This window comes from Furipterus horrens, unplaced genomic scaffold, assembly GCF_987537825.1.
Source record: "Furipterus horrens unplaced genomic scaffold, mFurHor1.1.pri manual_scaffold_1, whole genome shotgun sequence".
NCBI classification, from domain to species: Eukaryota; Metazoa; Chordata; class Mammalia; order Chiroptera; family Furipteridae; genus Furipterus; species Furipterus horrens.
In genome coordinates, this window is record NW_028327171.1 from 181,685,037 (window position 1) to 181,707,685 (window position 22,649).

General features: G+C 39.2%; 1 protein-coding gene across 8 annotated transcripts in view; it reads left to right on the top strand.

Moving 5' to 3' along the window:
* Nucleotides 1-249: 249 nt before the first annotated feature.
* Nucleotides 250-22,649, top strand: part of MFSD6 (major facilitator superfamily domain containing 6) — a 68,435-nt gene continuing 46,035 nt past the window's right edge. Inside the window, exons 1-3 of one of the 8 annotated variants that reach the window (XM_090281861.1) lie at nucleotides 626-1,088; nucleotides 1,548-1,678; nucleotides 4,530-4,554. The gene's annotated coding sequence lies outside the window, so the exon portion shown is untranslated. Of the gene's footprint in view, nucleotides 335-608; nucleotides 1,089-1,328; nucleotides 1,418-1,547; nucleotides 1,679-4,529; nucleotides 4,555-4,574; nucleotides 4,644-10,696; nucleotides 10,810-22,649 lie in introns of those variants that run through there. The other 7 variants (XM_090281837.1, XM_090281888.1, XM_090281827.1 and 4 more) reach the window with 7 other exon arrangements.

Genomic DNA, 22,649 nt, shown 5'->3' on the forward strand with positions numbered 1-22,649 from the left:
GACTTAAACAGTGCTTCATATATCATATGTTCTTAAATGTTCACTGCCATTATTATCATTGTTGTTATTTCCAGACGAGACCGTAAGTTCCCCGAGAACAGGATCTGGCACCCCTGAAGCCCAGCAGAGACACACAGAAAACACCTGCTGAAGGAACGATGCCTGTCACAACCACCCTTCACATCCTCACTTCTGTCCAACCAGAAATACAACTTTAATTACGTTCTTACTGCAACGCACACGGTTACCTCCACAGCAAGGCGCCAGACAGATATGCTCAGCCGCACCTTCTCAGTCTGAAAGGGTGCATCAGCCTCGGTGTATCGCTTTCCCGGTGAGTCCTGAAACCCCCGCTGTTTGCCTCCCGTACCCCGCCCAGATCCTGTCTCCCGGGTCAACTGAGGACAGCCTGCCAAGGCCGGCACTGGAGACATTGAGGTAGCGCATTAATAGCGTTAGCACTGAGCCTGGCACTGAATAAGCGCTTAATAAACGTCTGCTATAATTATTATTACAATAGTCAGCCAGGCCGCCCTCTACTCCCCTCCCCTCCCCCCCGGAGCTAGGCCTGCGTCGTTTCCCCGGGAGGGGGGGTTCTCAGCCAGGAGCGGGGGGTAGGGTGGAGGACAGCACCTCGCGGTCCCGCTTCCCCTCCTCGAAGGGCAGCGCTAGCAGGGCTGGGTTCCGAGGTCCCCGGGGGCCGCCAGGGCTGGCGCTAGGCCCGGAGGAGCGGCCGCCGACGCACCCGCCGCAGGAGGCGGAGCGCTGCACCTGGCGGCGGGTCCTCGGAGCTCGGCCCTGAAACGGGTCCAGCCGGTAGCGAGCGGCGGAGGCCCGGCCGGAGGAGGAGCAGAACAACAAGCAGGAGAGAAAGTCGCGCCGGTGCGTGCGCCCGGATCGCCGCTCCCGATCGCCCCACCAGGCCCGCATCCCTCGGCCGCGCCCGGCTCGCTGCAGCCCCCAAGAAACCAGAGATGGTGCGCGCCGCCCCGACGGCCGCCACCTGGGCGCCCCTAGTCACCGCCCCGCGCCGGGGGGAGATAGCTCCCCGAGCCCCGCGACCCTGAGCGCCACCCCTCTCGCAGCAGGTGAGCCCGGGCCCGGCGCGCGGAGAGGGAACGCGCTCAGCGGGGGCGGCCCGGCAGCCCCACCCTGACCTGCCCGGTGGGGGAACCAGCCAGGCCGCTGGACTGGGAGCTCCCCTACCTAGTGCGGCGCGCACACCTGCTTTCGGGGGAGGGGGCTCTAGGGGAGGGGCCTTGAGACAGGGCGTGTGTGGGTGTCTTCGTTCCCAGCCCCACTGGCCCGCCGCTCCCACCCTCCCCTCGGCTTCTGTTGGTTGTCATCTTTATCGGGTGCTGGGGGAGATGTAGCCGGCACCCCCTGCGCGCTCGGCCCCGGCAGCACTTCCGCAAACGTAAATAGAGTCGGGAAAACAAAGGCACTGCTCGCTGGAGCCCTCGCGGGGCTCTCGAAGCAGCAGGGGAGGGGGCTGGCTGGGTGGGGACTGAGGGTTGGGCCCAATGACCAGGCCCTTCTCGGTCCAGGCCCACTCGCGTCCTTGCTGTAAACATCCTCGGGAGAAAGGAGGAGGCAACAATCACCAGACAGCCCCAGTGACAAGGACGTGGCCACTTGTGTGTCAAGAGGAGGAAACTGACAGCGTCTGCTTCCTCAGGTGAATAAATACGAAAAAAAAACCAAACCTCTTCCCCTGCCTGATAACATCCTAGAAGAAATCCCCCACCTTATGCTTCTTCAGCTTGGTGTGTAACATGTCCTTAGAGCCCTTTTGGGATAGTAATGGGGGTTACTAGTCTTTCTGGGTCCTATTTATTCCCTACACAACCCCTTGTAAATTTAAGTAGGATGGCGAGACAGTCCAAATGCAACTTTCTCCCTCATTTATCCTCTCCACCTGGACAGACAGGTGAATTAATTACCCTAAGGCTGGTACACGGTGCATTTGGCCTCTCCCACACACATGGGCAATTACAAACATTTCCTTTTGTCCAAAAATATTTAATTTAATAAACACCTTCCAGAGCTATTGGAACAGATAAAATCTTGCTTATTAGTCAGAGGAAAGAACCCAAAATTAAAGAGTTGAGGTTCTAATTCCAACTGCTGTGTAAATAGTCGCTTGTCTGTGGGTCTGTCACATGTGCCTGAGCCTGTTTTGTCTCATGCGAAAAGAAATGGTTGGATAGTATAGTGGCCAAATTTTCCCAAACTATTCTAAAAGTTTAGGATTTTGTGGAAATCTAAGACATAAATCTAATCTAAATCTTCAATATGGATAAATGAAAAGGGTGGGTGGACATCCAGCTGACCAACAACATGTGATGAAAACAGATGTGTATTTGGTAGGTCCCTGGTGCCTGCAGCACATCCCTTTCCCAAGACGTGGCCACTAGCCAGCTAAAAGGGTATGGTATGCATCATTGATGGCCTTGTTAAGTGAAAGGAGAGGACAGGAAGCCTCCTCATTGGGAAAGTCAGCTTTTGACACTTTAAGCTGCTGGTCATCAGCAAACATGGAAGGTATTTTCAGTTATTTAGTGGTAGTCAGATGGTTTATCACAAATTGTAAGTAAAATTTAGGATTGCATAGCAAGCAGGAGGCTGGGACAGTGCTAAGGAGCCCAGTGCAAGACGCTCTGGGGAAGTAAAAAGAGAGAGGATCATATTTCAATAATTCATTAAAGCTACTAAGCATGTTTACAGTAATTAATTCCTAAGGCACTTTCTGTGTCTATACAAATAAGGTAAATATAAAAACATGAACGAAGGTAAACAAAATAGAAAGCCTTGCAGGTATAAGGTATTGGATCACCATCTATCATATATAGTTTCTGGATTATTAACAGTAATAAGGCACTTTTTGGGCATTTACTATGTTTAAGACACCATCTTAAACTCTTAATTTCTAAATATCTGTAAGATGAGTCTTTTCCCCAGTTTTGTGGATGCTGAAAAGGAAGCCTAGACAGAAGGAATGGTTAAACCAAACACACCATCAGTAAGAGGTGGAGTTTCACATGACCCCTTGTTAAGGGCTCCAAAGCCCAGGAAATTTCCACATGGTGTCCCTCCCTATTTAGGACTTATTGTCTCACCACTGACACAGGTGCCATTCTTTGCTTCTTATCTTTGAAAATTAACCTCATTTCAATGTATGTTTATCTATGTAAGGTATTCGATATATTTAAAGTACATATAGATTAATGCATATGTGTGTTTATCCATTTGTTCTTACCATATTTTTAGGTCAAAAGTGAGTGTAAAAACTAATATAACTGAAGATAAATTTAGTTTTAGTCTGACAGGTTTTGTTGTTTTGCTTGTTTTCGTATTCAGTAAATCTTAGTTTAGCAATCTCATTGTAGGGAAAAGGAGAAATTCAGTAATGTAAATGTGCCTGTTAGCTGTTTTGGTACATTGTCTTGAGAAAAACCGAGATATAGTAAGTGAAAAAAGGAAATTGCAGAAGAGATTTATATCATGCACATACTTAAACCTGCATGCAGGCATACATATACCTCATTGTCCCCAAACTGTTGACAGTCGCTACCTGAAAGAAATGGGATGGGATGAAGAGAAGAGGGTGCTTTTACTTTTTACCTTATAAAAGTATGTTTGGGCTTTAAAAAAAATTTGCAACGAGCACGTATTATTTTATTATATAAACTAAACAGAGAAACAAAAAAGTAGTCACTTTATACAAATCCAAAATAAGAAGAAAATGGAATGTCCTATACTCTGTAATGTTAGAAAAGTGAAATGAGACTCAGGAGATCAAAGAGCAAGGTGGTAGTCTAGGAATCGGAGTCATGGGAACAAAGAGGGAAGAGTCTCAGATGACTGAGTTTTTACCTTTTCTAACAGTATATGTAGCTTCTTCTACAGCACCCCCATTTGTCCTCCTCAATAAGAATGCTTTGATGCACATACCAATTTATCTGCTAGAGTAGGGCAATAAGGATTTCTTCCGGTTTTGCTAGTTAATCATGGCTGTCTAGGGAAGCATGACTGTTTTTATGTAAAGATAGGAGGAGAGGTAAATTCACCTGCTGTGTCCTTCCATGAAATTATGGCATTCGGATGACTTCAGGTGTGATTATTTTTAGTATTTAGTAATTAGTAACATAATTTCAGAAGCAACAAGTTATCAGTTTAGTCTTGTCTGATGTGATGTATAGTTATGCTATATAATCCCACAATTCTGCTCAGTTTTATGTAATATTAAAAAAAATCATTGTTTAGAATCCTTAAAAATTGATAATTTCCCTGCTCAGACTTAGAAATCTAGGGCCAAATGCATTTCATAGCTTTCAGAATCAAGAAAATACTCTTCTTGTGTTTTGTACATGAAGTGAATCTGAATAAGATCAGTTTATTTTACATTTTAAAAAATCTTCACCCAAAGATATGTTTGATTATTTTGTTCTTTAGAGAGAGAGGAAGGGAGAGAGAAAGAGAGAAAGACTGATGTGAGAGAGGAACTTTGGTTGCCTCCATGTGTCCAGACTGGTGATTGAACCCACAACCTAGGTATGTGCCTTGACTGGGAATTGAACCCGCAACCTTTTGGTGTATGGGACAACACTCCAACTGATTGAGAGCCACCCAGCCAGAGCCAGGTTAGTTTATTTTAAATATGATAGACAATCCTGAGGAAATGGGAGCTGTAAAATTATTTTGCAGAAGAGATATTCTGACAATTTTAGGTGTCATCCAACATTTTGTTTAAGGTTCTTATTATGTTTAGGGCAGAGGGAAATCTTAGGCTTTTTGATTTACGAAGCCCTGTTGCTCAGTCGCTTCTCTTTAAACCCTGAAATCAAGGGCAAAATACTTCCCTAATACTAAGCCAGTTTAAGTAAAACATTTTCATTCAAAAAACGAATGTGGCATTTCCCAGGGCATAGCATTTTGGATTCCTGGAAAAGGCAATCATACATCTGATGTAAATTATGTGTGTGGCAATGAAAACACCTTAATGTCTCCATTAAGAACATTCCATTTGGCTATAATTCCTCAGTGGTTAATTAACATTAGCTGTCTGTGACCATTTACTATATTTTACTAGCATTTTGGAGGGTGAGAAGGGCCTGTATCAGCCTGGTTTGTTGTCCTAAATCCTGAATGACACATTATCTAGGACTTAGCCCTGTTTTGCGATTTCAGTAAGCCTTGCTTTGTAGCTGTTTTTTTCTCTCCATATTTAGAAGATAGTTATTTACTACTTTTAAAATGGCATTGTCTAAATTAAATTAGTTGGCCAGACAGCTTTTGGAAACTATCAGAGTCATTTGCTAAGACAAGGATTTATTGGTGCTGAGCCCAAAACAGAAAACCAAACCAAACCAAAACAAATAAAAAAACAAATGTGAAACACCTAAGCCTTGAGCCTACATGTTAATATATGTCTGCTGTAGATACTACAACTTTGATTGTTAGTTTGTGGCTCCAAATAACACATAAGCACACACTTACTTGACTTCAGCAGCCGTGAAAACTACCCCCAGTGTTGTATTTTAAGTATCCTCCCTCTGCATATGTGGCTGAGCTATGGATGTGCAGATGACTGTGTTGAAGGGATGTTAAGATTTGAAAATGCGTGTGAGAGCCCTGTTATTACCTGATGATCTGCTGTGCTTTTGCATTTTATTTTATTTTATTTTATTTTTTTCAGATTTAATGTGTTTTATTGATTAAAATAGTACATTTGTGCCAATTTCCCTTCCCTCTGCTCCCCTCCACCCGGTGGCCCCCCTCCCTCCAGTGGTCCCCCCCTTTTAGATTATGTCCATTAGTTGTGCATACAGTTCCTCCCAACCTCTCTCCGTCTATTCCATTCCCTCCTACCATGATCCCCAATTCCTATATCATCTCCCTCCCTCTCCCCACTCCCCCTCCCTGTTGACCTCCCCCCAATATGCTTCCCGTACCCACAGTTCCTTTTCCACTCTCGTTGCCTGTTTAGTTTGCCTTTGTTTCATCTCCCTAGCTTCTGTTTTTTAAACCAGTCCCTTTAACATCTCATATAACAGTGGTTTGGATCTAATGAACTCTTTCAGTTTTATTTTGTCCTGGAAACACTTTCTCTGTCCTTCTATTCTGAATGACAGTTTCGCTGGATAGAGTATTCGTGGTTGTAGGTTTTGGATTTTCATTACTTTGAATATTTCTTGCCAGTCCCTTCTTGCCTGTAGGGTCTCCCTTGAGAAGTCAGCTGATAGTCTAATTGGGACCCCTTTGTACATAATTCTTTTCTTCTCTCTTGCTGCTTTTAAGATTCTCTCTTTATCTTTAATTTTTGACATTTTGATTATAATGTGTCTTGGAGTGGTTCTCCCTGGGTCCAGTCTCTTGGGAACTCTCCTTGCTTCCTGGACCTGCTTGTCTATTCCCTTCCCCAAGTCTGGGAAGTTCTCCTTTATTATATTTTCACTCAATTTTTCAAGTTCTAGTTCATCTTCCTCATTCTCTGGCAAACCAATGATTCTTATGTTGGGCCTTTTATAGCTGTCCCAGAGGTTTCTGATCCTCTCATTGTTGCTTCCCATTTCCTCTCGCTGCATTGGTTGACTGCTTGTTCCTTCTCCATATTCCAGTTTGTTGAAATGAACTCTGGATTTTTGTTCCTCACCATCTGTCTCGTATGCGGTTTTGTTCCTTTCGTTATGAAAGTTTTTCGCTTCTTTCTTATCTTTTTCCTGCTCTTTTGTGAATTCTGTAAGCCACCTGATAACAATGGCCCAGAACTGAGCCTCTGACAGGTTTCTTATCTGTTCATCTGTCAGGTTCTCTATCTGTTGCCTGGTGAGCTGTGTCACCTGGATTTCTATAGTTGTCTGCCACATTTTGACAGATGCGTTTTGTTTTCTTGGGCCGGCTGTAGGGGGCAGTGCCTGTGTACGCGTCACAAGTCAGCGACCGGCGCCTGTCTGCGACCTATTTCGCAGCCCTGTGGTGCTTTCTTTGGGGGCGAGGGTCCAAGGTGGATTCACACAGTTATTCAGCCAGGAGACCGGGATCCGTCCTCCCGCCCCCCTGGGCCTCACTGTTCAAGGCGATGCGGTGGCTGTTTTCCCCGGCGCTGGGGTCGCGCACCGCCAGGGGCTTGATTGCAGCCGGGATTTTTCGCCGCCCCGCCGCTGTCCCAGGTGCTACCGCAAACAGCACTGCCCTCTTTAACTCTTACCTGCCCAAATGGCACCGCTGGTTTATAACTTCATATGTTGGGCTTCCGTGTAGTTTTATTTTCTGGAATTTCTAGTTATCCTTTGTTTTGAAGTAGTTGTATTCCTCTCTAGTTGTAGAGGGAGACCTAGCGTGTCCGTCTAAGCCTCCATCTTGGCCGGAAGTCCTGCTTTTGCATTTTAGGATGTAGGTGGTGGAGTGAGACATAGTGGGGCATGAAATGGGATTGAGTCAAGGATGCACCGAGACACCTCTGGTAACGTTTGTTCTGGTGTGCATTTGAGAAGGGAAGACACATTCAGGGAACATTCTGCAAGTGGAAAACAGGCAAGCCCAACGTGGAATGACTGTGAGGAAATATTCTGATCTGAGAACAAGAGAGGGACTGAGGGTCAGAGGGAGACAGACATCATGAGTCAGCAGTGGCCAGAGGGAGCTTTGGTGTGGCTTTACAGGGCATAAAAGGAGAACTAGAAACGGGAACTGATGTTGTCTCAGCAAGCCTGATTTGTGGGTTAACTGTGCCAAGGGAAAGTGAGTGGGGAGGCTGAGCTAGTAGTTAGCTCCCTGTGTGGTTATCTAGAGCTGGAGAGACCTCCATCGCCCAGCGAGGCAATGGAGAGCAGAGACGTGGACAGCAGAACCCAGGACTCGCAGAGGAGCTCTGAGCCCCAGAACGGTGGAGGAGTGGGTCTGTATGAGCTTTGTGGAGAATTCATCTCTCATACCTGCTCTGGGAACTTTTAGGGACTACATTAAAGTGGAGTACACTTGGGCCCAAGATAAACAAGGCCTTTCTCAACAGAGCAAAGCCCCAAACCCACACATTAAACACATAAAGCAGAACCATACAAAGTGACATGCACACTGTCTCTCACTTTTTAAGAAGTGCACTGGTCTTATCCAGCATAGTCAAGCTTCAGTAGCTATTATGGAGTGCCTTCTTCATTCTGTTTCAAAAAAATATCTGTGGAATTGGCCTCTAATGTACAAATGGAACCCAAGCTCGCCTTTGTGAGGGAGTTTGAATAAAAGACTTTATTGTTAAACTTTCAATATGGCAAAATGACACACATTTAAATTTCTTTCCTATATAATGAGATTCCCTGCATTTTTAAGGCATAATCTTTTTAAAGAATGTTTAAAGCCCTTATAACAGGTTCTTTCAGTTGAAGGATAAACAGACTTCAATTTAGCAATTCCTCATGACCTTTCATAACTTCAGGATCAAGGGTGTCCCCATTGTCACTCAAATGGGTTGTATTTAAAACAATGCTTTGGAGCAAATCGATGTCTGTCTGTCTGTCTGTCTCTCTCTCTCTCTCTCCCTCTCTCCCTCTCCCCCTCCCTCCCTCTCTCTCCCTCTCTCCCTCTCTCCCTCTCTCCCTCTCTCCCTCTCCTGCCCATTCTTCCTTAAAGCCATGAAAAAATGTCTTTGGGTGAGGATAAAAAAAAAACTAAAACAATGCTTTTTTAAATACAGGCATACTCAGAGATATTGCTATTTCAGTTCTCGACTACAACAGTAAAGTGAGTATCACAATAAAGCAAGTCTCAATTTTTTTTCCTGGTGGAGGGTCTTGCCTTCAGTTTGTAAAAAGAGGCATGCCTGTATGTATTTTCAAAGTGATAAATGTTCATTGAAAAATAAGCCAGTAAAGTATAAGAAAAAAATTAAAGTAACTCCTCTAATTTTATTTCTCAGAGATAATCCTAGTAACATTTTTGTATTATTTTCTTCAAGTCTTTTTCTAAAATATATTTAGTATGAAGTACATAGATTTACAAATATAAACTCTTAAAATACATAGAAGTTTGTGTCCTTTTTTTCAGTTAATGTGATACATAGAGCATGAGAATTTCCCCATATTCTGTTAATTCTTTGAAATTAAGTTCTTTTAAGTTCTATTAATTAAGTTTTATTTTTCTATCCCATGGATATAAGGTTCTATTTTTCTCTCATATGGCTATAATTTAAGTGCTCCTATTACTAATTGCTTACTTTGTTTCAGCCATGAAAACTACTGAAATAAACATCCTTACACTTAAATCTCTGTATTCTAAAAAGGTTATACTTCTGTTCTCAGTTAATGAAAGTGCCTGTCAATCTTCATCCTAACAGCATTGAATATTTTCACTTTCAAAAGTACTGGTATGACATTTATATTAAATCTTTTGTCTTTGATGAGCTAGATAATAAATATTTTTTCTTAAAGGAATTGATAGCACTTGGTAACTCTCAACTTATTAGAGTCCTAACAGCATAATAAAACAATTTTAGATTGTGTATACTGGAATGTGCTTAGGATATAAATTATTGTTTTAAACTATAGTGTATTTAGGGGATATAAGTAAAAATTATTGGTGGTAACTACAAATCTATAGAAAGATATATTTTAAACCCTGAGGTCTATATTTTGAAGTAAATTGTAAACTTATAAAAGATGTGTCTGAGAACGAAACACCTTTAAATTTCTGTTTTAAATGCCCTGTATTATTGATAGATTGTTCTTTCTTTAACTCTCTTACCTTCCTCAGGGTATAACAGTGTCAGAATAGTCAAATAATAATACCAATATTTTATTAAATAAGCATTATCAAGCACTTACAAATATAGTATTATGTCACTTAAATAATACATGTATTAGTGCTGTGATTTAACGTTATATTACTAATACCTGGAATTGTGTTTTTATTTCTCATTATAACTCTTATTTTTCCACAGTCTGATTTTCCTGTGTTCCTAGTACTTTTAGATCTTAGACCCATAGTCCTACACTAATTATATTTACCTAAGTTGGTCCTATTCTGAAAATTTTGAAAAAAAAATTGTGTGTGTGTGTTTATGTGTATAAAACAGGGATTCCATAACTAGGGTTAAAAATAAACCAAAAAACATTTTAAAGATTTTATTTATTTATTTTAGAAAGGGGAATGGAAGGGAGAAAGAGTGGAAGAGAAACATCAATCAGTTGCCTCTCTTACTTATCTGCATTCTGTCTGGGAATCTAACCTGTAACCCAGGCACATGCCCTGACCAGGAATCCAACTGGTGACCTTTCGCTTTGCGGGGTGATGCCCAACCCACTGAGCCACACCGGTCAGAGCCCCAGAAACATTTTAATGGAATTGGAATATCTTTTTCTTTTTTACTAAAATATATTCCATATAAATTGCTTCTAAAATACAGCAAGCAATAATTTACTGAGGAAAATCTTGCTGTAAAACCTTTTGCCCTTGCTGGGGCTAGGTGTCATCCTTCCTTCTTTTTCTTCTCTTCTAACCCTGTACCTATTTTGTTTGAAAACACCATTTCAATGTTGATAGATTTCTCAGGCTCCCTCATGAAAATAGTTGCATTTGTAAGGTCCCCCATTGAGAAAATTCATAAAGATGGAAAGCTAGTAAGAATTGCATTAATATTTATTAGAGAATTAAATGTGTGGTGGTAACATCACTATATGAAAATGAGTAGAATGCATATGTGTGACACATGTAGAGAGTGTTTTCAAAGAATCCCACAGGTTGCAGCTGTTGCCCTGGAGGAAGCAGGTGGCTGGTGACTCCACGCCCGCTGTCCCAGCTCTTGGCTGGAGGGAAGTGAGTAGGGAAGCTCTGGGTAGGCCTATCTTGGGAGATGTGTTACTGGCACCCCAGAATGAAAAGTAGAAAGAATTTCCTTTTAATAGGAAATTAACCTCTTGGTTTCTTTTAGCACTCTTGGTTCAGTAATCTGGGTACTACCACTATTTGTAATATTCTTTCAATGGGGATATGGTTTCTAAGCTTCAGCAATTTAAGTAGAATGAATATTGGAAACAGCCTGTTTATTAGCTTGGTTATCCTGAACAATTTCATTGGCCCGTCTGGCTATTGTTCATTGTTTAGAGAGAGATGACTACAGATTAGTTTTACTTTTATAAAACTTCTGACCTACTTAAATTCCTACATTGTTTTCCTTCTTGACAAATAAGTGCAGAATATTCACTAGTAGCATATTCAATTAATTTCTTTTCATATTTCAAACATCTATTGGATGTTTTTTGTTGGAGAAATGATATAATTATTTTAATTTTTTTTTTCATGCTGTAATAGGACTGTTGCTTGTTTTAAGACAGGAAATCAATTTGAGAAGTAGAAGGAATGAGGTTCTGGGGCCTGCTTCAAGATTATATCATATGCTACTGGCACAATATTTAATCAAAAGCACAAAACTAATAAATAGAAATCTACTTCCATCATGGTTGATGAGGTCTAAGGTCCTAAATTACAAAAACTTTTATTGACATTTAATTTCACAAAGTGAAAGCAAAAATCGCTTGGCTTTTATTACTGAGCCATGTTTAGGGTTAAAGGTTATTCTTCCATCCCTTTTAAGAGATTAAAATAATTTGTTCCTTTTACCCTCTTAGCAGGTTGAAGAGAAATATATTAGAGAGGATTTCAGCTCTTTTTATTCACATTTATAGTGTTACAAGTAAAATTAAAATGTTCCTACAGGGGAGCATATTTCAAATAAATAGTTATTTCTTGTCTGGAGACACTTAACATTCCAGTCTGTAATCCAGCAAAGTGTCCTCTAGTGAGCCAGTGCCTCCCACCACCTGTTAGGCTATGGACATGGAAATGGATATGGATATGAATTCATGAGCATTGATGGATAAAATTCTAGCCTAGTTCAGGGATGGTAACAGAGAATTATAGAACACTCATTGGGAAGAATGCTTTAGAATACTTGCAAAATAAGGCCCAAGGTTTTAATGAAATAGTCAAAGACCACAACCACAACCAATGACCTATGTTCATATGTTTGCAAATTTCTGAGTTAGAAAAATGCTTTCTTATGTATCATTTCTTTTTAGCCCTTGGAACTCCTCTGTGAGTTAGTTGCCTTGGATTTGTGTTTTCAACCCCATTTTTCAAAAAAGAGGCTAAAAGAGGCACTGATTTGTCAAAGCCAGGAGGGCAACTGCAGCCTCCTTCTGTACTTCTCAGTCTCTGGTCACGTTAAACTTCAGTAAAACCTTACATGTATACTGTCATCAGGTTCTTGTCAAAAATAAGGAATATTTATGGAGAGCTTACAAGAGTAAAGAGCAATATCCTAAGTACTAGGTTTCTCCCTTACAAAGTTTATAATCTACTTGGGCAGACAGGAAATATATATATATATATATATATGTGTGTGTGTGTATATATATATACACACACATATATATATATAAAGAGCAGTAAAATTACTCATAAATCCTATAACAGCCTAGGTATGAGAGCAATCTCCAGAAGTAGAGGAAGGAGTTAAGAAAATATTGCAAGTTTATTTCTAGGGGTTCTAAAGATTGCATTAGAGATAATTAATAAATTACTGTCTAAAGTTTCATCACAGGATATTAATATTTACAGTTAGTGTTAAAATAGAAGGTCAAATGTTCCTTAGTAGGGATCAGTAGTAGCAAAACCCTGCCAATCTATTTTCCACATGAAGTTATAATGATCTTTGTAAAATAAAAATGTGATCATTTTACTTTCCTGTTTAATTCTCTTCAGTGGCTCCCCATCAGGCTCAAAATAAATAATACCTATGAGTTCTTATTATATATCAGGCACTGTACTAAGTAAGAGGTCAACATGCATTATGCTTTTATATCCTCACAGCTACTCTATCAGAAAAGTATTATGGTCCTCATTTTGTGGATGAGGACACTAAGAGTTGGAGAAGTTAATAGCTTTCCCAAGGCCACAGAGTTGGTCAGCGACAGATCTCCAGGAGTCCAGTCTCTGCCAGTCTCTCATCCCATACTCACTAAACCCTTAGTGATGTGTAGAAGGTACTTCCTGATCAGGCCTCACCTGTTCCTCCTCCTGTGGGTGACTTACTACTCCTTTAAGACTCCCTTAAGGCTCCATCCCAGAGACTCCTGTCGTCACCTGGGCTGGCTTCTATTTTAACACTTAGTGCAGTATGTTGTGGTTCTGTTTACCTATCTCTCTCTCTCTCCCACCATTGAACTTGATAGCAGAAACTGCATTTTCACCATTTGAATTATTGATCAATAAGAATACATCCCATCCAATGGTTGGTGCTAAATTTATATTTGTTGGAGTAAAAAACAATGAATGTCTTTATCTTCAATATAACATAGTATTTTATTTTCCCTTCTATCATCCCTCAGCTTGATATCTTAGAGCTTTCTGTAATGTGTTGCTCTCTTCTAGCCTCAAATGCCCTTTGGCCCCAGTAGTAATCTTTGAAGGCTCTCCTTCTGTCTTTTCTTTCCCCTATCCAGGAATAGTTTTCCCACCATCTTTGCCTAAGGCAAATCTTACACCTCTTTCAAAGTTCAAGTTAAGTCCCTCACTTTTGATAACTCCTATATGAAGTTTAGTCTTTATACTCTGAACTCCAGAAGCACCCATTTGTCTGTAATGTTTTTTGTTAATTAATTATGCAGTGCTATGTAGCTTCTCTTCTGGCAATCTTCTGACTTATCATTTAAATCTTGTGTTTTGGACTCATCTTGTGACTATACAGCAAGCCTCTGAGGCCCAGAACCAAGCCTGAGTTTCTGGCATGCCTGTTTAGGAGCTACTCAGTGCATGGAGAGGCAATATCTGCTAGGAGCATAATATATTCAGGTTTAAGCATCTTTTTTCTTCAAAAGTTGTCTCCCTTTCCATACTCACATATATGTTTGAATTCCATATATGTTTGAACAGTTTAAATTTAAATACTTAATAAATCTATCAATTTTAACAGGAGTGATTTCATCACTTCTCATCACTAATTCAGAAATACCTGCTATTTGAACGACTAACTAGGTACTGGTAAAATGTCTATCCAGGTTTTAAAAGTCTGTGTTATAGTTTTACAGTCATGGTGTTCATTACTATCATTAGAGAGTACTAGGTGAGAAAACTTTTCTGCTTTTCTAAAAAACAAGAGACCTCCTTATCTAATTAGGATTAACTGGAAACCTATAATAGAGATTTTCCAGAGAAGTTCATAAGTGTAATTCTGTGTATAAGTTGAAATGTAATTTCTCTTTTTCAAAAATTTCTTTTAAAAAAATCTTGAAAACTAAAGTTTGAAACAAAAATATTAGCTTACTGGGTTCATGTTGGTGGAGTATTTAATAAACAGAACCTCCCTTTGATTTGTAAACAGATTAAGTACTGCATCCAGCATATAAATATTTTTACTGCTTTTTACATTCTGTCAATCCTTATGGCAAATTAAATGTAATCTAAGTCAGCCAAAACATGCCCTGTTTTGGTGCATATTTTATTTTTATTAAAATACAAAGGTTTTGGGGTTCATTTGTTTCTTTTTGCCCCAATCCTGTGATTACACAGATGCCTAGAGTCACTCTTTATTTTGTTTCTATGTTTATAATGTGATTATTTTGGTTCCTTTTCATCAAAATCTAAATATGACCTGAAAATATTAAGTCTAAACATCGATGTTTTGAATTGAAACTAAAAGATTTGTTTGTATTTTTAGATTTGAAATTCATATTAAAATTATTGAATGTAACATTCATATGAAAGGTATTGAATGTTATATTACAGGAAAATTTCCTTACCTACTTTGCATTTGTTGATATTTCAAGAACTATTTAACATCTGTACTCACATAACAAGAGAAACCTTGTATATCCTTATGATAATCAAAAATCAATTCAGCCCTGGTTGGTATGGCTCAGTTGGTTGGAGTGTCATCCAGTAACAGAAGGGTTGCAAGTTTGATTCCCAGTCGGGGCACATACCTGGGCTGAGGGTTCAATCCTTGGTCCAGGTTTATGTGATCTGGTCCAGGTGGGTACAATTTCTGGTCTGGCACATGTGGGAGGCAACCAATCGATGCTTCTCTCTTTCTCTTCATTGATATGTACTCTCTCTCCTATCCTCTCTTGAAAAGCAATGAAAAAATGTCCTTGGGTGAGGATAAAAATAAACAAACAGACAAACAAATAAATTCAATAAGGGAAGAAAGAATGGTTTGGAAGAAAGTTACCCATCAAGGCTCAAATCAACATCATAATGTAAGATATTTTGCAGCATTGAATTAGCATTGGACATCAGTTACTCATCCTCATTTAGACAATTCAGGGACTTATGCCCTTTTAAGAAGACTTTGTCTCCTTCTCTGACCTACTTGATAAAGTCTCTGTTGATTTATGGAGAATAATTAATTACAGGCCACCTGATTAGAATTCATGCAGTCAGAACTCATTCTGTACAATTCTGAAAACTATTTTTAGTCTGTGATAGAAGGGTTCTACTGGCACCTTTTAATTATTATCTTTTACAAAGACAAAACTTATATAATTGCATATTTTTTTAGTTTTGATTTTTAAAAATTGGAGTATGCATGTACAATGATTTTTTAAAATGAGTTTACAGACTTGTTTAAAAAATAAAAACAGATTCTATGCCTTTCCTCCTCATTTCCGCTCCCAGAGGCAATTACTTTGCCTGCCATTTAGGCAATTATTTTAATATTCACCTCTATGTTTTTAAATAAAATGCTTGTATTCTTAAGTCTTGATTTTTAAATGTCGGCATTATTTATTGTCTTCCCACTATGGAAGGCATGATTTAACTTTCCTACCCCAACTCTCTATGCCCATTCAACCATCTAATTTCTGTATCTTCCCAGTGTGATTATATGATAATTTTGATTAGTTCAGTATTTATTATTTACATTAATGACTATGTAATCATAGTTGAGGTATGTAGTAAACCATGATTATTTTTCTTTTCCTGTACAACTTTTTTGTTTTCTTGTAGTGTTTTATTTACTTAACTTTCTTTGTATTTATCACTAATTCATCTCCAAGCTCTTCACCAACTGTCGAAATTTCTTCTTAGGACTTGTATTGGTATTCTTGTATTGGTATTCTGCCACTGTCATTTTTGCTGACAAAGAGTCTCCGGGAACCTTCAGACCTGCCCCAGCTAGACGGTTATCCTCTGTGTCTGGTGCACAGCTGTCATCCTGGGATCTCCAGTCACCATCGTGCCCATATTCTCCATTTCCTTTTCTAGTCTTAACATTCCTGTCTATTTAGTATCTACCAATTATTCTTCTTAATCCCTGTACCTTTTCCCCATTCTCCCCAATCCCCCTAACTGCTGATAGCCCTCCAAATGATCTCCATATCTAGGATTCTGTTCCTGTTCTAGTTGTTTACTTTGTTTTTGTTTTTTAGATTCAGCTGTTGATAGTTGTTTGTTGTCATTTTACTGTTCATAGTTTTGATCTTCTTTTTCTTAAGTCCCCTTAACATTCCATATAATAAGGGCTTGGTGATGATGAATTCCTTTAGCTTTACCTTCTCTGGGAAGCACTTTATCTGCCCTTCCATTCTAAATGATAGCTTTGCTGGATAGAGGAATCTTGGTTGTAGGTCCTTGCTTTTCATCACTTTGAATACTTCTTACCAGTCCCTTCTTACCTGCAAAGTTCCTTTTGAGAAATCAGCTGACAGTCTTATGGGAACTCCTTGGTAGGTGACTCCCTTCTTTTCTCTTGCTGCTTTTAGGATTCACTCTTTATCTTTAACATTTGGCATTTTAATTATGATGTGTCTTGGTGTGATCCTCTTGCTTGGGACTCTCTGTGCTTCCTCGACTTGGATGTCTATCTTCTTTGCCAAGTTAGAGAAGTTTTCTTTCATTACTTTTTAAAATAGATTTTCAGTGTCTTGCTCTTCCTCTTCTACTTCTGGCATCCCTATGATTCAGATGTTGGCACTGTTGGAGAGGTCCCAGAGCCTTCTTAAACTCTCCTTGTTTTTTTTTGAATTCTTGTTTCTTTATTTTTTTCTGGTTGAATGTTTATTTCTTCCTTATGTTCCAAATAGTTTATTTGAATCCTGGCTCCTTCCCATCACTGTTGGTTCCTTGTATATTTTTCTTTATTTCATTGTGTATAACCTTCACTTCTTCCTTTATTTTGTGGCTGTACTCAATAATTTCTCTGAGCATCTTTATCACCAGTGTTTTGAGCTCTGCATCTGATAAGTTGGCTGTCTCCTTTTTGCATAGTTCTCTTTTTGGAGTTTTGATCTGTTCTTTCATTTGTGCCGTACTTCTTTGTCTCCTCAACTTGACAGCCTCCCTTTGTTTGCTTCTGTATACTATTAGGTAGAGCTGCTGCACCTGTTACGTTGTAAGAGACAGAGCCTTAGGTATTCATCAGTGCAAGATGACCTGTTTTACCGCTTTGTGGTGCTGTATGTGGGGGAGGGGTTAGAATGGGAACAATGCTGCTTGCTCAGCACTCCCCGCTTTTCCAGTCACTTCACCCACATCCTGTATGTGACTGGTGCCCCTCTAGCTGTTGCCCTGCTGATGGTTCCCAGAGTTGGTGGGCTTGCATATGTTCTAGAACCATAGAGGCCCTCTAAATGGACTCTCCTAAGAGACAGGCAGTTTCTTCCACTGTTCCAACCCCACTGGTTTTCATAGCCAGAAGCTATGAAGCTTTATTTACCCAGCACTGGAACTGTGAGCTGTGTGGTGTAGCCTGGGGCTGGGTTTGCTCCCCAAGTGTCCCTCCCGGCTTTTATCCACCACATGTGAATGCAGGGCTGCAGTTACAGTCACTGCCTTGCCACTACCTCGCCTCCATCACACAGTGTCCTCTCCCTCCCTGCTCCCGGCTCTGCCCCTCCTACCAGACTGGATGAGTATTTCTTCTTTAAATCTTTGGTTCTCAGGCTTTTATACAGTTCAGCTTTCTGGCAGTTCTGGTTTTTTTGTTTTGAGGTAGTCATTCTACTTACGGTTGTGCAAGGAGGTGAAGAATATCTACCTATGCCTCCATCTTAGCTGGAAGCTCTATACCATAGTTTGTTTAACCATTCGCCCATTGAAGGACACCTGAGTTGGTCCAGTTTTGGGCTATTACAAATAGAGATGCTTTAAACATTTGTATTTTTATATGAAATAAGTTTTCACTTTTCTGGGGTAAATGTCCAAAAGTGTAATTTCTAGGTCATGTGGTAGTCACATGTTTAGATTTATAAGAAACTGCCAAACTGCTTTCCAGAGTACCTGTACCATTTCACTTCCCCACCAGCAATGTATGAGTAACCTTTTTTCTCTGCCTCCTTGTCAGAATTTGTGTTGTTGCTATTTTTATATTAGCCATTCATACAGGTATGTAGTGATATATCATATTTTAATTTACATTTCCTTAATGGTTAATGATCACATATTTTCATGTGTTTATTTACATCTGTATATTTTATATATCCTCTTTGGTGAAATGTCTCTTTGTGTCTTTTGTTTATTTTCTAATTGGATTTTTTTTTATTGTTGAGTTTTGAGAATTCCCTTTATTGTAGATAATAGTAGTCCCTTGTTTAACATGTATCAATTTTTCATTTTATGAATCATGCTCTTGGTGTTAAGTCTAAGAACTCTGCCTAGCAACAAATAAGAGTCTGGATATTTTCTCTGAAAGTTTTTTTTTCCCCTAAAAGTTTTATAGTTTTACATTTTACATTTAAATCCATGATCTATTTTAGGTTAATAATATTCCTATACGATATGAGAGTTAGGTTGATGTTTTTATTTTTATTTTTGCCTATTGATGTCTAATTGCCCCAGCACCATTTGTTGAAAAGGATTCCTTTACCTCATTAAATTGTATTTGCATCTTTGTAAAGAAAAATTAGTTGGGAATATTTGTGTGCATTTATTCTTGAGTTCTCTGTTGTATTCCACTGATCTATGTGTCTGTTCTTCTGCTCATATTATACATCCTTGATCTCTGGTAGCTGTATAATAAATCTTCTTTTTCAAAATTGTTTTATCTATTCATTTTCCCTTTCCTTTCCATATATATTTCAGAATAATCTTCTCTATCTACAAAAATATCTTGATGAGATTTTGATAGGGACTGTGTATATAAATCTTAGAATTGAAATCTTTACTGTGTTGATTGTTCCAATTCATGAACATCATGTCTCTCCATTTATTTAGACGTTTTATTTCTTTTGTCAGCATTTTATAGTTTTCAGCATATAGTCCTGTATGTTTTGTTAATTTAAAACTAATTCTTTTAGCAGTTGTAAGTGGTATTATATTTTCAATTTTGGTGTCCATGTGTTCATTGCTAGTATATAGAAACACAATTTATTTTTTTGTATGTTTATCTTGTATCCTGTGAACTTGTTGAACTGACTTACGGATTTTAGATTTTAGAGATTTCTTGGGACTTCACATAGACAGTCATTTCAAATAAGGAAACTATATCTTCCTTTTGGATCTGTATGACTTTTGTTTCCTCTTCTTTCCTTATAGCACTGGCTAGAACTTCCAGTACTATGTTGCAGCAGAGTGCTGAGAACAGATAGTCTTACCTTCTTCCCTATATAGAGAAAAGGCATTCAGTCTTTTACCATTAAGTGTAATGTTATTTGCAGATTTGTAGGTGATTTTCATCAAGGTGATGTTCCCCTATATTCCTGTTTGTCTGAAACTCTTCATATATGACTTTAATTTTGTCAAATTCTTTTTAGTCATCAGTTGATAGGGTCATATTATTTTTTTCTTTAGCATCTTGATATGGTGGATTACATTGATTGATTTTCAAATATTGCACCTTGGACTACATTCAGCTGGGTCATAGTATACAATTTTTCTTACATATTACTAAATTTTCTTTTCTAATATTTTGCTAGGGATTTTTGAATCTATATTTAAAAGGGATATCATGCTATAGTTTTCTGTATGTTAAGACTGTCTTTTCTGAATATAAGATTCTGAGGTGACAGTTCTTTTCTTTCAGCACTTGAAGATATTGTGCCACTTTCTTCCGGTGTCCATGGTTTCTTGTTTTTTAAATATATTTTATTGATTATGCTATTAAAGTCCCAGTTTTTTTCACCTTTGCCATCCTGTACTCGGCATCTCCCATTCACTCTGGCAATCCCCTCCCTTAGATCATGTCCATGGGTCATGCATATGAGTTCTTTGGCTACTCCATTTCCTATACCGTCCTTAACACTGCCCTTCCTATTCTGTAACTACCAATTTATACTTCTTAATTCCTGAACCTTTTCCTCCATTCTCCCCCTTCTTCCTCCCAACTGGTAACCATCCAAATGATCTCTATATGATTCTGTTTCTGTTCTTGTTTGCTTAGTTTGTTTTTTAGATTCAGTTGTTGATAGTTGTGCATAGTTTTGATCTTCTTTTTCTTAAATAAGTCCCTTTAGCATTTCATATAATAAGGGCTTGGTGATGATGAACTCCATTAGCTTTACCTTCTCTGGGAAGCATTTTATTTGATCTTCGATTCTAAATGATAGCTTTGCTGGCTAGAGTAATCTTGGTTGTAGGTCCTTGCTTTTCATCACTTTGAATACTTCTTGCCAGTCCCTTCCATCCTGCAAAGTTTCTTTTGAGAAATCAGCTGACAGTCTTATGAGAATTCCTTTGTGGGGACCTATCTGCTTTTCTCTTGCTGCTTTTAAGATTCTCTCTTTAACTTTAACCTTTGGCATTTTCATTATGATATGTATTGGTGTGGTCCTCTCTGGGTCCAACTTGTTTGGGACTCTCTGTGTTTCCTGGTGTTGTATTTTTATTTCCTTCACCAAATTAGGGAAGTTTTCTTTCATTATTTTTTTAAATAAGTTTTTTAATTTCTTTTTATCTTCTCCTTCTGGCACCCCTATTATTCAAATGTTGGTACACTTGAAGTTTTCCCAGAGGCACCTTATACTATCCTCATTTTTTTGATTCTTTTTTATTCTTGCTGTTCTGATTGAATGTTTTTCTTTATTCCTTATGTTCAAAATCACTGATATGATTCTTGGCTTCATTCACTCCATTGTTGATCCCCTGTACATTTTTCTTAGTGCCACCTTCATTTCTGATTGGATCATTTTTATGCTGCTAAAGTACCCACTGAGTTCCTTGAGCATCCTAATAACCAGTGTTTTGAATTCTGAATCTGATAGATTGCTTCTCTACATTCTGTTTAGTTCTTTTTTTGAGTTTTGTTCTGTTCTTTCATTTGGGCCATATTTCTTTGTCTTCTCATGGCAGCCTCCCTGTGTTTGTTTCTCTATATTAGGTAGGGCTGCTTTGATGCCCTGTCTTAGTAGTGTTGACTAATATAGAAAAGCCACTGTTAACTGCTTGGGTAGGCCTGTAAATTGGATGGGGCAGAGACTTAGGTGATCACAGGGTGGGGGTCCATGTGACCCAGGTTGATGGAGTCTCAGATATGGTGCCACTACTCTATGGCTGTGTGGGGGGGAGGGCTTGGAAAAAGAACACTGGCTGCTGCCTGGCCTCTAGAGTTTTATCTGGGAGGAAGCTGTCCCTCATAGTCATCCTGATTCCAGATACTACAGTTCCTCCCCTTATGCTACTGGTACCCTCAAGCTTCTGCCCTGATGCTGGAGCCTCAAAGGAGAGCATTAGATTAAGTCCTAAGCTCATTGCAGATGCTTTAAGAAGAGATGCCTGAGAATCCTGTAGATTCTTCCACTGCTCCAATCCCCCCTGGTTTTTACAGCCAGGAGTTATGAGGACTTATTTTCCTGATACTAAAACTCTGGGTGGAGATCTGATGTGAGGCTGGGATCCCTTGCTCCTGAGATGTCCCTATGTCCCTCCTAATTTTTATCCACCACACATGGGTGTGGGACCGGCCTGTTCTGTGGCCCCTTGTCTCCTCCTGTTCTACCTGTCTGAATAAATGTGACTTCTCTAATTCCTTGGTTGTTGGACTTCCATACAGCTTGATTTTTTGATGGTTCTGAGTGTTATTTGTTTTGTAGTCTAGTTGTAATTTTTCCTGTGGTTGTGTGAGTAGGCAAGCCATGTTTATCTATGCTTCCATCTTGGCTGGAAGTCTCTGGTGTCCATGGTTTCTGATAAGAAATTGTGATTGTTGGAATTGTTTTCCCCCTATTGATATGGTAAGTTTGTAATTCTTGTTTCACTGCTTTCAAGGTTTCTTCTTGGTCTTCAGTTTTCATTTTTTTAAACCACAATTCATAAAAGCACATCTGAGGAAATGTATGTAACATAAATACCTGAAAGCTAGTTCCTTACCTGGATGTCCTTGTTGTGGCTGTAGTGACCAAGTCCTGTTGCAAATGTGCAATTGGTTCCCTGTTTCTCATTGCATTTATGGACGTAGTTAAGAGTTTCTTTCTATTTTTCTCTAGAAACTGAACAGTTTTAGCTGCCTTTATTTTCTAAAAATTCTAGACTTCATAGTTCAGTGGGTATGTTTGAACAGTAAAACCAAGAAACCATAAATACTATTTATTTTCAGTTTTCTACCTTTGGTTTAAACATAATCCCTATCATTTGGACATTTTCTGTAGGAACCAGTGAAAATATTGAGAATGAATCTGAACTATAAACCTGCCATTGAAAGATGTAATTAGTCAGTGACCACAAAG